We start from the raw sequence: 15,338 nt of genomic DNA on the forward strand, positions 1-15,338 counted from the left end.
ATTGTGAGAATTAACCACAAACTGACACGTGTCTAAAATTATTTTCTTTATTAGAATATATATATATATATATATATATATATATAGTGTAAGGATTCTAAGAGAATCCTTTGGAAATTTAGAACTTTGAGAAACATTTTGAGCCACCAAAAAAACCTTTAAAAAAATCATAAAACGAAAATAATCAAAAATTTTAAAAAAGTAAAAAAACCAAAATTCTTGTATTACATTCCAGTTTCATATTAAACAAAAAACTCCGTATTATACAATGTGTATAATTTAATTTAATCTCAAGTTACGTGATGTACACATATGTATATTATCATTTACCTTGAGTTATACATATGTGTATAAAAAACGTGTATAAGTTTAAAAAATAAGTATTATACATATGTGTATAATTTTGTTAAACCGATATTTTTTTTCAATTTTTTTTATAAAACTGGGATGAAAAATAAATTTTTTTGGTTTTTTTCTTTTTTTATTTTCGAGTTTTTTTTTGTTTTATAATTTCTTTTTATTTTTTTGTTAAGAAGAGTGTTTTTTATGGTCTAAAATGGTTCTCAAATTTCTTAATTCTAAAATAGTTCTCACATCATCCTAAATATATATATATATATATATAAGAGAAAGAAAATAGAGATTTTGAATTTTAAGAGTTTTACCATATTAATTGCAAGAGCATAATACATCAAATTCAAAACCCGTTAGATTGAAATCATAGCCCCAATTTGAATCCAACGGTCTATATCCATCACTTTCTTTCTCCTCAAAGACCAACCCTACCCTCTCTATCTCTCTCTCTTTCTCACTAAGTTGCCTCCCCTTAATCATCTTTTTTGTTTTCTTCAAATTACACCTTTAATTCCAAGCCGTACTATTGAAGATGAATCTGCCATTTCCAACCCACCTGGAGGAAGACGAAGAAGATGAGGTCAGGTTTTCTGTTTGTTCTTATATAATCGGTCACATGTTTTTCATTTTTCCGTCATTCATCGATTATCAAGAAGATTCAGCCCATATTTTTATGATCCCCTTCTTTGGTTATTTTCTACAGTAGCTCTCATAGGAGAATTGTAAGTTTTTTTTGTTAAATCTATTTGATTGTTTGTTACAAGAAAGTGTTTTTAGTTTTTTGATTGTTTGTGACTTTGTTTCTGCAAAAAAAAAATTAGGGTTTGCTTGATTATGTTTATGTTGCATGGATTTTGTGCAAATAAAATTGTTTTTATTTATTATCAGGACTGTAATTCAAAATCACATTTACTGTTATTGTAAGTTTCACATACATATTAGAGTTTTGTGACAAGACCCGAGACCCGGTGCGGAAGCGTGAATAATCAGTATTAACAGTGGAGCTCGGATCCGGGTTAGGATCGAATCGCACTCGTATTCACTCTTGAATGATAATTATGGACGGATGTGGAAAGTTCGTTTCGATTAACAATCAATAATAGGATGAACAATTGTAATCAAAACACAAAATATAGATGTAGAAGTATGATTTCATTAACCGAATGATTCTCATCAAGAACACTCATACATACATTCATACATACATAGTCATAAAGAAACAGCCACTCGGGAGAGCTCTTCCCCGGGGGCAAACTCAATACAAAGTATCTCACAACGCACGCATGACCTAAACAAATGACCTAAATCATCTATTTATACTAGTCTTGTGCCTTGGTCTTCACTCCACCGCCACTTGGATAAGACCAAAGGAATAAAATATGATATAATATTTCACCCGTCAAATGCTTCAATTACTCGTTATTATATCTTGTTGTCTTTCTTTAATTTCTTATTATAAAAGAGTAACGATTCGATGCGTCGGTCTAAAATATAATACCCAACAATCTCCCCCTTAGACCGTTGCCATCGAATCACTATCACGATCACCTCATAACCCGATACCTTTCATAGAAATTCTCCCCCTCACAATAAGCGTCTCCCATTTTTCGTTTCAAATCATCTTCTCTTTATCTCATTCGGATATAGTTGTATAGGCATAAGATCGAGGATTCAAACTTCAGTGATCAACTGCGAGTTAATTCGAAACCATAAAAGGAAATAAACTCAAAATTTTCTTTAAAGTGAGTCTTTCACTTGATTAGACCAAAATTTGCAATGAAATTCCATGTACATTTTCTCCCCCAATTTCGTTGAAATGTCATAAACGAATGTGTCTTTAAATCAAGTGCGGGTGAACATCTTTAATTCAAAACTATCTTGACCATTCCTATCAAGAATTGTTGATAAATATCAAAATAAATGCATTAAAAGATACCTTTTGTGGTTGAAAGATGACATTTTACATGGTCAACTCTTGAAATGATCCGGATAAGTCAACCATCTTGTTCTTGTAAGCACCTTGTTGAAGTTGTGAAATTTTTGTGATTTTTGCCAAATTTTTGCTCAAAAATCTTCAAAAATGACCAAAATACCCCTCGTTAACCCGACACAGTCAACGGCTGAGTTGACCAGAAAAGTCACTTCCAATCGGTCACTCATACTTGGGCAAACATTTTTCATTAAGAATATGGTCAAAAAGTCAACGGTTAAGTGAGTATACATTTCTTTCTTCATCTTAGGCCCGTTTGACTTTGAAGGTCAACTGCATCAATATCCAAGAATTTCTTCCAAAAACTTAAAATATTTCACAAACACAAACTTTCTGTTCACGAGCACACAGTGTGCTTGAGAGTAAAATGATACAGTGATTTCATGAAGGTTTTCTTTACGAGCACAAAGCATGTTCGTGAGCATAAAGTGTGCTCGAACCTCCATACTTAGAAGATTTTCCATCAAAACTCATAATATGCTCATGCACACAAGATATGCTAGAGATAATTTGTGCTCGAGATGAATATTGATATGCTCAATAAAACACAATGTGCTCGAGGCTTAAAACATCACATGCTCGAACAAACACTTACGTAATCAAAACAAAACTTAAGTGCTTGTGGTCAAAGTTATGTGCTCGAAGCCTTAAGACCTTATCTTTTTGTGCTTGGGCTTGAATCACTTACCATTTCAAGCATATAATCCTCGTATCTTCGGTATTAGAACATGTACTAGCTATAAAAAGACTGAAATACCCTTGAAAATAATCAGCCCGTTAACAGCACCTCTTAACAACATTTTCAGCAACATTTAACAGCGAGTTCAGCACGTTTTACTGGGAATATCAGCACGTTAACAACATGTTAACAGCTCCTTACCAGCATGTGTTAATCAGCAAACAATCAACTCGTTCACAGCACATTTTAACAGTACTAAAATAGCAAATTTCAGTGCATTTTTGGCACGTTTCAGCTACAAAATCATCACGTTCAGCTTGTATATCAGGAAAAACAATAACTTTCAGTTCGTTACAGCAACTTTCAGCACATTTCAACAACAAAACAGTGTATTTCAACTCGATTAAACACGTTTCAGCAATTTTCAACACTTAAAGAGTGCGTTTCAGCACTTAAACAGTGCGTTTCAGCATGTTTTGACAACAGTTCCGCAGAAACAACAGCAAAACTCAGCATCAAAATCAACAATATCAACAATAAAAACAACATAATCATTTCGTTAACAGCCATTTTAATCAACAAATTACAGCATGTTAATAACGCGTTTTAACAGCAATTTCAGCATGTTTTAACAACATTAATCAGCAACAAAACAAACTGCCCCATTTCAAAAACTGTGCAGCAGCAGAATCCGTTAAATGTTCGTGTATGTTCCAGCAGCAAACAACTTGTATAACATCTGTTCAAGATCATATTGTATCAGCTTCAACAAATGATCATTAAGCATTATAGACCAGTATTTCTGCAAAAAAATTTTGTAACAACAGCAGACTACCGAAGTGCCTCTACATCATCATTATAATTACTATTATGCCCCTGGATCGTGTACTGTACAATCTGTAAAACCTGAATGCCACGATCTCTAATTGCACTGGAATGTTTGTGAATAAATCATTACTTGCTCGTAAAAAAAATAACACCAGCTTGAATTAATGACATCTGCTCGGGTGCACACGACTACTCGAATCTTGAATCTTAAAATCAAACAAACTGACTTGAATCTGTAAGCTCGAACACTTAAACGATTTTCCCCCAAATCTTAAACTTACGAACCCTAAATTGCTAGATCTGAAATTAAGCCCTTGTTACACGAAATTGAGCATTGTAATCCCATCAAATCATCATGAAACCAACATTCTATCACCAATCTAACCTCAATTTCATCAAAATTTCATATTCAAATCATCAAACAAAAACGAGTTTGAACAAAAACCAACCGAAATCAATAGATCTGGACGAAACCGAATACATAAACATGAAATTGATGTTGAATCTCTGAACTAATCATCGACCCAAACATTAATCCACATCTATAATCCTTCAATCATCAAAGTTTATCCAAATCCATGCAAAAACCCACAAAAATTTCAACGAACTTCAAGTTTAACGTCCATGGTGGATTCAAGAGCGAATTGAATCTAGTTCAGCGGTTAGTCTGAACGATTCGGTAACCTTGCTCTGATACCAATTGACAAGACCCGAGCCGCGGTGCGAAAGCGTGAATAATCAGTATTAACAGTGGAGCTCGGATCCGGGTTAAGATCGAATTGCATTCGTATTCACTCTTGAATGATAATTATGGACGGATGTGGAGAGTTCGTTTTGATTAACAATCAATAATAGGATGAACAATTGTAATCAAAACACAAAAGATAGATGTAGAAGTATGAATTCATTAACCGAAGGATTCTCATCAAGAACACTCATACATACATTCATACATACATAGTCATAAAGAAACAACCACTCGGGGAGAGCTCTTCCCCGGGGGCAAACTCTCAATACAAAGTATCTCACAACGCACACATGACCTAAACAAATGACCTAAATCATCTATTTATACTAGTCGTGTGCCTTGGTCTTCACTCCACCGCCACTTGGATAAGACCAAATGAATAAAATATAATATAATATTTCACCCGTCAAATGCTTCAATTGCTCGTTATAATATCGTTGTCCTTCTTTAATTTCTTATTATAAACGAGTAACGATTCGATGAGTCAATCTAAAATATAATACGTAACATTTTGTTTCTTGGCTTTTAGGGTTGTGTGAATTCTCAAATTTGATATGGCAGAATTGTGACTAATTTAAATCTAAGTGGAAACAACAAAAAGAAAATTAACAATGTTGTTAATATCAGTACTATTTATCCTTGGATCTAATGATGCTTTAAAGCTTTTATTTTTTAAAGACTTAATTTGTATGCATATGATTATACACTTGTATATCTGGTTTAGGGGTTAGTTGTAATATGCACTTTTGTTTTAACATGTCCAAACTGGTTATAGAGATGGTATATTCTATTGTATCACTAATGGGTCGGTCAATTAAGAAAAACAACTTAAAAGGAAACGAATCAAATGAGTTGGACAATTACATCTGCTACTATATATAATAAAGATAAAGCTATATGTAGTGGAGGGACTACAAATTGGGACGAATTGCAACACATGACGCTCAGTTAACAATGGTAGATTTTTGTTTTTTGGTGTAATGGTGTTATAGTCTCTCACTGCCATGTCACCATTTTTTATTATTTTCTTTTTATAATTAAACTAAACAAATAAAAACCCATTAAATTAATTAATTAAATAAAAATACATTAAAATTAAAAAAAATACATAACTAAAAAAAAACTAATATCCCTAATATTCGTGGTGTTTTTCAACTCGTCGTCGTTGCAATAATGCGGCATCTTCGTGTAACATGTCCTCTTTAAGGGATTCGTAATCTTGTTTCATTTGTCGTAGTTCAAACGTCTGAGCTAGCTTTTCGTGGTATTTGTTGGATGCTTTCATGTCGTTTCCCATTTCCACGACATGTGTTTCGAAACGACCGAACACCTCGTTTAGATGTTCGACTTCTTCACTGCCGTTTTGAATCGTGACGACGACGAACCCTCCCCTTTATTGTATTATTTTTTCTTGCTCTTCCGCGGGGTCGAGCCAACTCATGTACTTCGTCGTCGTCTAAATTAACTGTGTCCTTTTCGTTAACAAGGTTGAAGTTACGGTCGTCGGAGGGTGTGTTTGGTGTGCTCGGATTTGTCGAATATGATGACCTCGACTTTTTTGAAGGCCGAGATGATGCGTCGGCTCGTCGAACGGCCAGAACGGTGGGAACTCCATTCCATTTCGCGCATACCATTAGTTTTTCCCAACATTTTAAATGCTTGAACGCTTTCCCGATCCGCCCTTTGGTTTGCCCTTGAGCTCGAAAGTCGCTTAACGATTTAGATTGGATGTCGGAGTTGTTTTGCCCGCTACGCCAACCGGTCCAGCGCAAGCGGTTGTATATCCTGACAAATTTTTGGCAATCGGAATTGAGGGTCTTTGATGTATAGAAAAATACTAGTTGGCACCGGCGCGATGCGGCGGGATCCGAATTCAACTTGTAATGACAATCAGACCAAAAAAGTAGCAAAACGCAACTTCAATACATACCACTTATCACCATATAACACTTTTTTAAATCTGTCACACAAGACTAAATATCTCTCTTTCATGGCGATCTTATACATCTATGCCGGGAGATGAAATTACATACATATTGACATCCAATAAAATATGTTGGATTTTGTTAAAAGCTTTCTTGGCTCTTATGACTCTTTAGACCCGAAAAACGACTTGCCAAAATTTCCATTGAAGAATAACTCTTAGAAGCACTTGTCTTTTGCAATTGTCTCTTGGCTCTAATGAAACGCTGATCTCTTTAACTCCAACCTGTAAAATCTTGTATTTAGCTTAAGGTGACATAAAAGTTGTACTAAATATTTATTAAATTTATGAACATAAAATGAACATACAAAGCTCTCTGAACGGAAGAGGCTCCAGAATAGAATATAAAGACGGCAGGCTTGGATGTACACTAATAAGTTGTTTTAACGAAAAAGCCCAAAATGAACAAAACAAACCCATTAATAACCTTACTCGTGAACCAACAAATAACCTTGTAATTAATATGCAACCTATTTGTTCAAAGTTTATTTAACACATGCAGTTTGACTAATAAAAGTCAAACAATTGACTATTACCAAATTATTCTTGTACATCTCTTGCAACAAGATATCCTTGTCCAAGGTCTAAATAATGTTCCCTTTAAAACTTTTCATTGTATACTCATAAATATCAACTCCCAACTTAAGATTTAGCTATTCAAATGATTAGTGCATCCGTGTATCATACTCATGGCTTACACCAATACTAAAATGAACATTATTACTAAATAAACATTAATAACTATGCTCTATTACTTTCACCAGCTATGATTTAACCACTACTTGAAATCTAAGATATAAGAAACTAACCAAGAACTACTAATAAAGTAATTTTAAATTGTGTGAAACCCCCTACACTACAACACACATTGCAGACTGTTGATTCAACGTTGCACATCGCTAGCTAAAAACTAAATCAATCCTAAATATCAACAGTGGATACAACAAAGCAATCAATGACCAGAAACAAATCTTACATCTTCATACACGAATATGATTACAATGCATTTACCTATAACAATAGTGTCTTCGAAACCAAACAAACGGAAGCTCAAAAACAACTTACAAAAATAGATACGGAATTAAAACAAAATCACACAACCTTATGGTCTTCATCATCAAAAGCATCAGCCCTATGGTCCTCCTGTATAATAACATATACACCACATTCATCAAATCAAAATCAAATACAGAAAATATGAATTAATGATTATGACTTTGTTATTATATATGGGTGTTCATCGAATTAAATTTCAAAAGCATGTGCCAACTGAATTAACCAAGCCCAATACAAAAGCATGAGTTTGGTTTTGTTTTCTCAAAAACCAACTTTCCAATTCAGTTTCGCTTTTGCATGTATTCATTTCGGAAAAACTGAACTGACTCACGCACACCACACCATTATTCAATAGTAATAATATCCATATTCTTATAACAAAACTCAAATATACTAACCTTAATATTTGCCAACGTAACCTTCAACTGATCAAAACTATTACATGAAACTCTCTTCTTTTTAAATAGATGACATCAAGCCAATTACCAAATCTCCATATTAAGAAATGAATTTACTATCCAGGCTTTGGCTACTCACGTCCCTGTGACAAAAAACACTACCTTAAGTGTTCTTATTTAAAAGTTGAAACTATCAATAGATTATGTGATTATTATCTTTACAAATATTTCAGCTCCTATATATAACATTTCTGATAAACATTTTTGTAAGCTAACACAAATACCAACCATCTTTAATAATATAGTAGATGGTATAACCAGCGAAAGTGTAACTTCAGCAATGCCTAAAAGTGTGTTAACGGTCCAGCTTTGACGTTTCTTAGGACAAACCGTTAACCAAACCGTCCATAATAGTTTTTGATATTCCCAAACAGAAACCGAACCGTTCAAAATTAAAACCAAACCAACCAAATCGAACCGTTACTAACTGTTAGGTTTGGTTCCGGTTTGGTTTCATGGTTTAAATTAATTGAGCCTACATAAAATCTATATAAATAATAATAGGAAAATATTATTCAATATACATAGAAATATTCAAAATAACCAAGTAACTAACTAACCATATAATGCAAAAGAGTTTTTCTCAAAAGCACTATCCATATAATACCACTGAATGACCGACAACTTTGTCCAAAATAACCAAACTTATTACTGGGCTGCACAATGCATAAGTAACACACAAAGTTAAAATTATTTTATTAGATCTAATGATACGGAAGATAAAATATTGTAAAGTAAATATACAAAAGCTAAAAATATATATTGTAAAATTTAACGGTCTGGTTCGGTTTAATACGAACGGTTTTTGGTATAAACCAAAAAGCAAACCATTCACTACGACTTATTGTTTTTGAAACCAACCAAGAGTTAAAGAAAATAAACCGACCGTGAAACCAAAATAATAGAAAAACGAACCGAAAATGTTTTAACCATTTGGAGTCTAAACAGCCTCGTACAAACCAAATTTATATAAAAGTTGTTCTAAATTGATGCATGTAGATGTAATTGGTCTAAAAAGTTTTTACATTAATTAGTTGGTGAACGCCTTCAGTAGTTCGTTAAACCTACTGTAAAAAACTTGTCCAAATAATGTGTTTTTTTATTAAACCATCACTATAAAAATTGAAAGGTTCAACAGTTTCAGTTTAACCTTCTGCGACTGAAACCATTAGTAGTCAGTGTCAGTTTGAATTTCAAGCCAATATCTTAATAAAAATGACCCATTTTGACATAAACCATTTTGAATTTCAAGCTTGTAACTAATTAAATGTATTACATAAGATTAGAAACTATATTAGTTGAATATTTTTTTAAATACAAAACAATTTAGGACATTATAGGCATTTGAGTATACCCACCCATTTAATTTTAGCTCTCTTTTTCATTTTATCCGTATGACCTGTTATCAAACTATAGGATACAACAGTTAGAGTATGATGGGCCTACGCATATAACCAAATGTGCATTTCAAAACCAGTATCAGTACCAAGTTTTTTAATTAATCCGGTATCGGTGCTGGTATTTACCCAAAATTTTTGCCTATGGTACCGGTACCGGTATTCACCAAATTTTTTACTATAGTACCGTTACCGAACCAAGCATTTTCGATACCGGGATGTCGTGACCAAGTTTTTGGGAAATTTGGGATCTGTACCAGTAAGTGCCGGTATGTTACCGAGCTCATCATTACTTCATATGCATAAAGGTTATCATAACCTTACTCTATCCCAACTAGCCGGTGCAAATATGTCAGCGTCATGACTCCAATCGAAAGCAAAAACATTAACAAATTGGAATCTGAAAACTAAGAAAAAATCCAACAAGTTTAAAGATCATAAGAGATTAAAATGTGGCTATAGTATCAATCATAAGTTATTTAATAAGATTTACAAATTAATAATGAAAAAGACATCATACATTAATTAAAAAAGAAATAAAAAATATACCTCACTGTGCAACTGTAACATCTTTCAGCAACTCGCAATCTCCCTGGAACAAAACGAAATCAATTAGGGATATGTTATTCAATCGAACAACAAGAGTAAATCGCTACCAATATTTTTAATCTAACCGTTGAGATTTGACAACCAGAAAATGATGCAATAAACGAAATCAATGATTTGACAACCAACAATAAGATCCCTGAAACAAATCAACATAAAAAAGTATAAAGATTCGTTCAATTTTTTAAATCTGGATACGTAATCGACGAGAACCGTCAATGGAAAACCGAGTTAACCGGAAAAACTTACAGGTTACCAGGAAAACAGCTTGTAGGCGTCGATTTGTTACTATAAACCACCTTCGCTTCCTCTGTTTAATAGAACCATTGCTGATTAACACCGCTACAGTTGAACACCACGTGAGCCGCTGCTAAGATGCTTCGTCTTCACCGTCGTAGAGTTAGGGTTTGGAGAGAACATGGTGGATGAGCAGTTTGATGTGAGAGAGGCGACAATTACCCTTACCCGATCAGTTTGATGCTTCGTCTTCACCATCATAACCCAACGGTCACTAAAGTTTGACAAAATAATGAACAACATCACCATCAGTCCCTAGATCGGAGCGAAAAACGAATATCAACCGGTTAAAGAAAGAAATTATACTTACCAAGAATATTAGGTAGCTGGAATCCTCATAGCCTGATTGAACTCACCTAAACTGTTATTACAGGCGTGCGTGAAACAAAGTCTGGAAGCAAGGCGAAAGCTAAAGACTATGGAAGATGAAGAGGTTGTGCTAGGGGAGCAAACATGTGTCAAATAAAGATAAATGATTAAAGAGTTGGTGGGGAATTAGGCTTTTAAGGGTTGTACCCGCTGTATAAAGAGTTATAGAACTCTTAAAATTAAGAGTTTTTGTTAAATTTCCGTTTTGCTCTTCCTATATGTATAGATGGATCTTTTTAGCATCAAATAATCTCTAAAAACTGCAACTTCTATCGTATAATATAGTTAAAATAACTACTTATCATGTTAAAATGTATTTTTAGATGAATCCAAGCCTCAAACAAAGAAACGAATGAAAAGCTAAAGAAAAAACAAAGAGAACCCAAGAAAATAGCAAAACACACCCCCATGCTTCTGAGAACATGGGGTTGTGCTTCTAATAACATGGGGCTGTACTTCAGGAAACACGGGGATGTGCTTCTGGAAACACGGGGTCGTGTTTCTGGAAACACGGGGTCGTGCTCACCTCTCATAAACGACAAAAATTTACAAGAAAAGACAAAATAGTAGACAGCTGGACACGGGGCCATGCTTCAGAGGACACGAGGCCCTGGTCACCTTTCATAAACGACAAAAGAATTATCACGTGTCACAAAAAAATCACGGGGCCGTGGTGAGTCATCATGTAGGATCTGACAACATTTAATGCAACTGGACACCTGGACACGGGATCGTGCTTCATGGAGCACAGGGTCATGCTAGCTCACTCCAGACTGCCTACAAATAGAGGCTCATGTTGTACTCATTTGATGTGCCTTGAAGAGAGTTCTATACGGTTTTCACTTATAAAATCACCCACTAACACTCATATTGAAGATCTTGTAGTGAGTTTGAAGGCTTGGAGATCATCATCATCAAACATCATCATCATCATCATCATTAAGGGAGATTCATCCACATTTGGTTAGATTATAATAGTTTGATCATGTGTTTGTTATCTTCATCTCTTTTGATGTCATTAACCATGCTTATTATAAACTAAACTCCATTCACCATCTAAATTGTATGAAGAAGCTTTGTTTTACTTGATGATTATATTGAACATGTGATTTATTTTAGTAAAGTACATGGTTATTTTGCAATTATCCTTTGATGAACAATATTTTATCATTTTAATTCAATAAATCAAAGTTGATGATTAACAATCATTCATAAATTACTCATGTTCTTGGAGACTATAAATGGTAAAAAGATTACTTTGATAACTTATTTAAGATAAAACATGGATCCTTATATTGTACTTAGAAATGATGAGATATAACTGTAACACCCCGTAACCGCAGCGGAAACGTAAACGGGATGCAACAGACGCATCTGATATCAACAGCATTACTTATAAAGAAAACACCACTACATTAATTTACATCTCAATACATTGTTCCGAGTTTCGTTATCATCTAGGCGTTAACACATAAGTTTTACCGATAGTACATTAGCATATTTAATACAAAATAAAGATCCTTAAGCTTCCACAAAATAGCACACATCATCAAGCACGTATCACTCATTCCAATTTGGGTGTACCTAGAAAGCATGTAAAGAAAACGGGTCAACTACGAATAGTTGGTGAGTTTCACTAATTCGAGTAAACCATGATATATCAATATCAAAATATAATATTATCTGGGGACACTGTTAACCCAGTACTGTACTCGCTCCGGGGACAATGTTAACCCAGAGACACATCCAATAACCTCTGGGGACACTGTTAACCCAGAAACACATTTAATAACCTCTGGGGACACTGTTAACCCAGAACACTGTTTCGGGCCTTACAATGTTAGCAACTCAGACAATTACCATCTTAATACATTACCGTACGATTCCCGTACAATCAAATATTATATAAATACATTCATTTCCATGCGATCAGCATGTACTTAAACATTTAAATAATAACATGCTTTCCGCCCCGGGAAAATATTTGAAACAGTTCAGTAAAAAGGGGCTCGTGAAACTCACCTTTTCGTGAGCAAATATGTAACACTGTGCACGGCTACCGGTCCGGATCTGTAATACGATCCCTAAGTCGTTACTATACAATTTCTATTAATATAACTTAAATTCGTGTTAACCGGTACGTCTGGGGACACTGTTAACCCAGTACCGTACACGATCCAGGGACAATGTTATCCCCGAAACACTTCTCAGGACTTAGATTGTGATATCACTTAGAGTTCTTTAGTCAAAACTACCATTAGTTTGTTTTCCCGTTTTGCGTGCCTAGCACGGTTATCCGTTTTTATGTTTTCAAAAATGAGTTTGGTCACACACGACCCGAAAATAGTTGTTACTGATATTTTAATTAAAGTGGTGAAATTTGAGCTCGGTTTAGACACCCCGTTTGGTCGCGGGGCCCGTTTCCGTCTTTAATACACCGGAAACTGCTAAATCGGGTAAAATTACCCAAATCATCCGAATTATTTTCGGATGATTTATTTTTACTTGATTAACTTAGTTTCATGAAAATAGTCCAGTTTCATGAAAATACTGATATTTTAGCTTAGGCGAACTTTGCCGGTTTACGCGTTTTAAGCTTTAAAAGTTTGTTTTTATGTTCTTTTTAGCACAAATAAATATCCGTTCATCCTCGGATCTTGAGATTTTGCACAAAACACTTTTTGACAGTAAGGAATTTTATAAAATTATTTCCAGAATTAATTTTTATATTTAAAATTTATTTATCTATTTTTAAACGTCATTTAAACACCAAATATGTCGAAAATACCAAACGACCTTAGAAAAATCCCAAATTTTTCTGGGATGACCCCTGCCATCGACATAGTTCCCTGTAATTTTTCCAGAACCAAAATCTCATTTTTCATGCCATTTTCACCAAAACCGAGCTAGAAAACCCTAGAACTCGTTTTACCGAAAAGCCTACTTAGACTTCTCCAACGGATCTGAAATTTTGTGTGTGACTTTTATATGTTATAAAAAGCTTATCTGGAATTTTCCAGAATTTTTCATGATGTTTAACTATTTTTCATCATTTTTAGCCAAAACCGAGCATTAAATTCACCAAATATTCATCCTTTGTCCAAAAATTACCAAATTTTCACAGATCTCTTATTTTCAGGTGTAGATCATCTCTGTGAAATTTCACGACCCAACTCTAAGTCTATCACAATCTGTCCAAATCATACAAATCATACGAAAAACCGAACTACCTTGTGTTTCTAGCTTTAGATCGCAAAGATCTTGCTTTCTAGCCTTTGCTAGCAACTAGATATAACACTTACAAGCACAATAACACCACACCAAGCAAGTTACACCCACAATCAAGCCATTTCTTTCATGGTTTCGGTTAAGACACCAAAACAAAGATTTTAACCGTAAAAATTCGTTTTTGACTCTTTTAACTCCTTTCTTGGACCAAGATCCCTTGTATAACTTGTATACATCACTTGATCATGCAAGAATCGGTTTCATCTCGGGTTCTCACCCATTTTTCATTTGAAACCTCATTTTCTTGTAAATGACTCGAGAAAAGAAGATGAACACGACTATAATACGATCTTTACCTCGGTTTCTCTTGTTGAAAAGCTCGGTTTTTGGTTCTAGATCTTGAGAGAGTAAAGGGATTGTTGGAGGGTGTTGTGAAAAAAGAAAAATGAAATGAAATGAAGCCAAGTGGTCCGATCGGACCATATTGGAGGGTGGGGTGGGACCCACATCTTCATTTTAAGCCACATATTCAGATTCTCGTAATCTGGATAATGTTTTGGATAATCTGGTTCAGTTCGTTTTTCGGTTAAACGTTTAATTCGGCTTAAAACGAGGCTAAAACGGTCGTTTTTCGGCTTAAAAATGAAATTTATATAGAACCGATTTAAAAATTTAAACCATAACATTTATTAACTTAAAACATCATAGTATTAATAATTGTGCATCTTTTTCGGCTTGATCGATCGTCTCTTGCTTGGTTTGGTATTAAAGGTTTCGTTTAACGTACCGACGTATCATTAAATCGAAATCCTTTTTCTGTGCTTTAATTCACTTATCCCGAAGCTTTAATACTTCGCAAACATCACTAAATATTATATATTTCGTCTATAATGCAATCCCCGATCGTTCGGGCTTCAATAACCGTTAATCGGTTAATCGTATTTCCAATACGATTAACTGTATATTCGAGTATAATTCGTACTATGAATCATACATACTTGTATAAACGCATCATAATTCACTTAATCATTATTAAATAACACATAAATAGTATATACCGGTTAGGGTATACCTGGTTTTGCCGGAATCGTTACATTCTCCCCCCGTAAAAGAAATTTCGTCCTCGAAATTTTTACGCGACGACTATTTCTTTTTGAGGAAATAGATGGGGGTATTTCTTCCGGAATTCGTCCGTTCGCTCCCAGCTATATTCTGGGCCTCGTTGCGAATTCCATCTAACTTTGACCAACGAAATCTTGTTGTGTCTAAGTTGCTTGATTTTTCCGTCTACTATTTCTACGGGTTCCTCTACGAAATTGAGCTTATCACTTATTTGGACACCCT

The 15,338-nt window shown here is 34.3% G+C and overlaps 1 long non-coding RNA gene across 1 annotated transcript; it reads right to left on the reverse strand.

Annotated features, from left to right (window-relative positions):
• Positions 1-7,563: 7,563 nt before the first annotated feature.
• On the reverse strand, positions 7,564-10,245 carry LOC143592891 (uncharacterized). Its single transcript, XR_013146005.1, has 5 exons — positions 10,169-10,245; positions 10,044-10,086; positions 9,752-9,901; positions 8,038-8,180; positions 7,564-7,726 (listed from the first exon to the last, which is right to left on the reverse strand). It is a non-coding gene; the product is annotated as an uncharacterized LOC143592891 (long non-coding RNA).
• Positions 10,246-15,338: the final 5,093 nt, after the last annotated feature.

Source organism: Bidens hawaiensis, unplaced genomic scaffold (assembly GCF_021521415.1).
Source record: "Bidens hawaiensis isolate Kalapana, Puna unplaced genomic scaffold, B.hawaiensis_p1.1 tig00041348_1, whole genome shotgun sequence".
In the NCBI taxonomy this organism is placed as follows: domain Eukaryota; kingdom Viridiplantae; phylum Streptophyta; class Magnoliopsida; order Asterales; family Asteraceae; genus Bidens; species Bidens hawaiensis.